Below are 4,648 nucleotides of genomic sequence, written 5' to 3' on the forward strand. Positions count from 1 at the left end.
TGTGTGTGTGTGTGTGTGTGTGTGTGTGTGTGTGTGTGTGTGTGTGTGTGTGTGTGTGTGTTTTGGAACTGAGACTTGAACTTGGGGCTTACACATTGTCACTTGACTTGTTTGATCAAGGCTATACTACTTGAGCCACCACTCCACTTCTGGCTTTTTGGTGGTTAATTGGAGATGCGAGACTTGTTTATACAGGTTGGCTTTGAACTGCAAACTTCATATCTCAGCCTACTGAGTACCCAGTATAACAGATATGAGCCACCAGCACCCAGCTAGGTGAGATTTTTAAAAGCATTTACTCAATGCCTAATCACAGATGCTCATATTTTCTGCTCAATAAAAGTTATGTATCATTACTGCAGTGACCTCATTTTGGAAATCATAAATGCATATCCTACTTAGCAGCATTATGTTATATATAGGGCATTTATCCTCTCCTCGGTGTTAGGAACAGGTTGTATAAAACACTCAGAAGTGTATTCATGAAGGTAGGCTGGTGCAAAGTTCAAGACTGCTATGCTGGGCTTTCTGTAGACTTTAGCTTTGTTGACATTGGAAAATACTCCATCGGCTACATTTCTTCTCTCATAAGTACTTGCCCAGCACCTTTCTGTGTAATATGCTCTAGGGTGGCAGAACTGAGTGCCAATTTTAAGCTCTAAATCAATGGAGCAATCTGTTTCATCAGATTTATCCTCTTCCCCAGCCACAATATTGACTTACTGGCAATTTAGAATTACCCACACGTTGAAGATTCTGGAAGACTTTCTTAGAAACTTCCAGGGATACTGACAGCCAATGACTTAAAAGCCTGTCTCAAAATACTAGCAGTGTTGTCTGGTATCAGATTCCACATCTCTAGGCATAGTCCCAAGCTCAGGCATGTAATATTAAACAGAACATCAGCAGCAATACTGCCCATCTTATTCCACTGATAATGGTCTCTGAACAAAAAAAAGAGCACCCATGAAGCAATAACAAAATTACCTTAGATGCTGAACCAAAGCCAACTTTTCAAACTAATCTCATGATAGAGATCAAGAACAGTAGACTTCTTGGATGTGCGCTGTGATTTAACACCTTCTAGAAGCTTATATTTTGGTTTGGGGCTTAATGTTCCCTTTTCCTTTACCTGAGAGTGGGAATGAATGAGTCAGAAAGAACATTGCCCAATCACATTACTGCATGTGGCTTTCAAGAACTATCTGACAAAATATCCAGTCTTTATCAAAGAAAAAAGCTCAATAATACCTAAAGAAATCCTGTGATCTCCCTTGGTACTGAAGACTGGTACTCGGAGAAGAGCCTTACTTGCTGATCTATGAACAACAATGGCCTTTTGGGAAGTATCCAATCTCTATCATCTCTATTATTTTTTTTTTCCTTTAGTGCTGGTAATTGAACCCAAGACGCACATATGCTAGGCAAACACTCTACTACTAAACTACATCCTTAACCCTTATCTCTCATTTTGATACCACCATCACCATATGGCATTCGGGTGTAGAACCACAAACATCCAGGCAAGTCAATATTGCTCTGGTATCCATGAGGGGATAGAAAAATTCAAGATGGAACTTGTCATTACATTTGCTTGTTAAGAGCAAATGTTTGAAAATTGTGTATGGAGTTGGATGAGTCTCTGGGATCCCTCAATATGGAACCTGATCTGTGTTCCCACCTGGAGATGTACTGAAATGATCTTCATTCACTGGGTGCTTTCTCCTAAAGAGATGTAAGGTGCTTTGTTAAATTGGGTCACGTTCAAGCTGAGGCAATCCCCTTAAGTCAAGGTTCACATTGAATAGTGTGAGCCATAAAATAAGACAAAATAGTACCTGAGGACAGAAAGGAGCCTCCAGACACTTTGCAATATCTCCAGCATTTCTTGATACCCCACCTCAAGAACCCATTGGCCTGGGAAGGGATGTGAAGGGTAAACAAAGGAGGAGGATGCAATGCTTGGTAAGAAATGTAAGCATTATCCTGCCCATGCAATTGTAACCCCTCTGTACAGTATGTTCACAAATAAAATTAAATTAAATTAAAAAAAAGAACCCATTGGCTAAGCATATGAAGTCCCCCTATGTTCTACGCCCCCCCAGCTTTACCCCAGAAACCACTGATTGAGAAGACTCCTGTATCTCTACTATCAAGAAGACTTGTTGCATTTTACCTTCTGTAGTTTATAATGTAAAAGCAAATCCTTGTTTTCTAAGTATTAGTCTAAGATACATTAGTCAGTGCTTTTCAGTGAGGTTTTTCTACCAGTCCCACTGAGAATGAGTGCAGTAAACTTAATGGCTTTTTATTGGCCCATTGTAGGACTTTAAGTAGGAAATAAAAGGGGGAAAAAAGCTAAAAATTATTGTGTTAGACTAATAAGGAGAAATGTTATTATATTGATGGTATTTAGATGGGCAACTTATATTTTTAAAAAATAAAGGAAATAGATCATTGACAAGGACTAGCTCATGCTCAGATGTGATATAGCAGACTTTTCTGTTGAATGAATGGTTTGGGTCAATTTGCTCCTTCTGTTCCTGAGAGTTATTTCATTTTACTCCCCTCCCTCCCCCTGCCAGGTTCCTGAAGCACATATTGCCTTTGACAACGAGAGCAATCTGAGCTGGATCTTCTTTGGCTTTAGGGTCTTTTTGGAATGTCAGTGTTTTGACGGATAAATCCCGCTGGCATGGGTCATGGGTGTAGAGTTCAGGTGTGAGGACAAGGCCTCCTTCTTTTGATAAAAGTTTTACACATGCCTCAAGGCATCTTCTAAATCTATCAAAGTATCACGCCCTAACATTGAAACATGAGTGTTTAGACACATCTAAAAGCTTCCAAATTCAGTAAGCATAGGAAGACTAGAGGGTGAAATTAGAAATTAGCTCCACTTTTAACCAGTCTGATCTAAGCTCTCTACCCCTTGGCACGTGCCCCTTTCTGACTCACGCATTCACAATATAGTTGGGGATAACGAGATCTTGAAATACGAAATTTTCTACCAACATCTCTGTTTACTTTTCATCCACAGGTGAAGTCATTCCAATTGTAGATCCATCAGAATTTACATTATAATGGTACCAACTAATTTCATTTTTATTTTTAGCTAAATACCTACTAAAGCAATAGTTTCTGATGAATGACTTTTTAAGGGGGTCTGTTCACCAACACTGCCTTATGTTCTGGATATTATTCATAATAGAACCCAAATTTAAATGTAAGAACCTTTTTCATTTGCCCTTTGCACAGCAACAGGAGTCTACATGGAAAGCCAAACTGGTTCACATAAAGGATGCATACACTTCTATGGAGATTGCCTAAGAGATGACAGATATCTAAATTACTGGTGCACAAGAGAAAAGCATGAACACGAACCAAATATTGTGGCTGCTTTGCTCAAGCTCTCCTAAGCGTGATAGCAGGGACAGAACTCTATACACACCTCACAGCAGTTCACAGTAAATCCTGTCGGTCTCTTTGGATTTGATTCTCACTATAAAATAGACTAAGCATGATAGAAGAACAAATCTGAGTGGGCGTTACTCAAGACTGAATTCAACACTTAATTTTTTGACAGTTCAAGTGATTATTATTCTTACTATTCTTGCACTACAGATGTTTCCATAAGTAACTACAGAGATCAATAATATCACATCTCATGCTTTCATAAATCCATACCATAAAGCTAGGTAAAATTTCAGATAGGTCTCTGAATAGAAAAATGTTCCGTTTTCATGTTTAATAAAGCAGGGCTAAGGAACAGGCAAAAATGCAACATGACAGATATTTACAAGAGAGTCTGATTGCAAATGTGCAGGTGTGGTTTCCTCCTGCACACAGATAGTGCAGCGCATGGGAAAGTTACATAGTGCTGGAGAACCAAATGCTCATGTAAACAAGATTCCCACTTAAGCCTTATGTCAAGTGCTTAGTACAGAGAGGTTTCTATCATCACAAGCTTAATGCAAATTAAATTTAAAGCATCACCACAACCTCTTCAAGCAACTTGGGGGAGGGAGGCAGAAATCTTGTCATTTCTTTCATCCAATGTGCTCACATTTCCATTTAACATATTCCCACAGCCAGTCTGCCTAATTCGGTCCACTCTATTCATATGAATGTATGGAAAATCTGCCAGCCCACAAATATCCTTTATACACAAAACCTACATTGACTTCTATTCAGCAACCAGCTACATAAACAACCCTTTTGAATGATCTTGGAAGTTATGGTAATGCTACATTAGCACTTATTTCTCTGGATACATATTTAAACAGTCATTTTTTTTCTCGGCTAGTGATTACCTGGTAATGCTGACTCAATCTGAAAAGTATATTTCTAGGACAGCTTCAGGAAATCTGGTGAGAGTTCCCCTTGGTGCAGCAAGCATTTCTCACAGCCTCAGGCTCATGAATGGTTTACCTGAGATCTTGAAATAAGGAAACACACACAAATAACATCAGACAAGTCAGAACTTCCCTAACAGGATATGGTTATCAAATCAGAAGAAAGCTTGCAACAGAACACAATAGAGGTTCAGGGCCAACTTGGAATAGATTGATGATAGATAGATAGATAGATAGATAGATAGATAGATAGATAGATAGATAGATTAGATAGGAGTATCAGCAACTTTTATGTT

General features: G+C 38.8%; 1 long non-coding RNA gene across 1 annotated transcript in view; it reads right to left on the reverse strand.

Annotated features, from left to right (window-relative positions):
• The window catches only part of LOC105984707, a 10,138-nt gene extending 5,702 nt beyond the window's left edge, over positions 1–4,436 (reverse strand). Inside the window, exon 1 of the long non-coding RNA XR_001175010.1 lies at positions 4,311–4,436. This is a non-coding gene — a long non-coding RNA (uncharacterized LOC105984707). The remainder of the gene's footprint in view (positions 1–4,310) is intronic.
• Between the last annotated feature and the right edge of the window lie 212 nt (positions 4,437–4,648).

Source organism: Dipodomys ordii, unplaced genomic scaffold (assembly GCF_000151885.1).
Source record: "Dipodomys ordii isolate 6190 unplaced genomic scaffold, Dord_2.0 Scaffold2, whole genome shotgun sequence".
Classification (NCBI taxonomy): Eukaryota; Metazoa; Chordata; class Mammalia; order Rodentia; family Heteromyidae; genus Dipodomys; species Dipodomys ordii.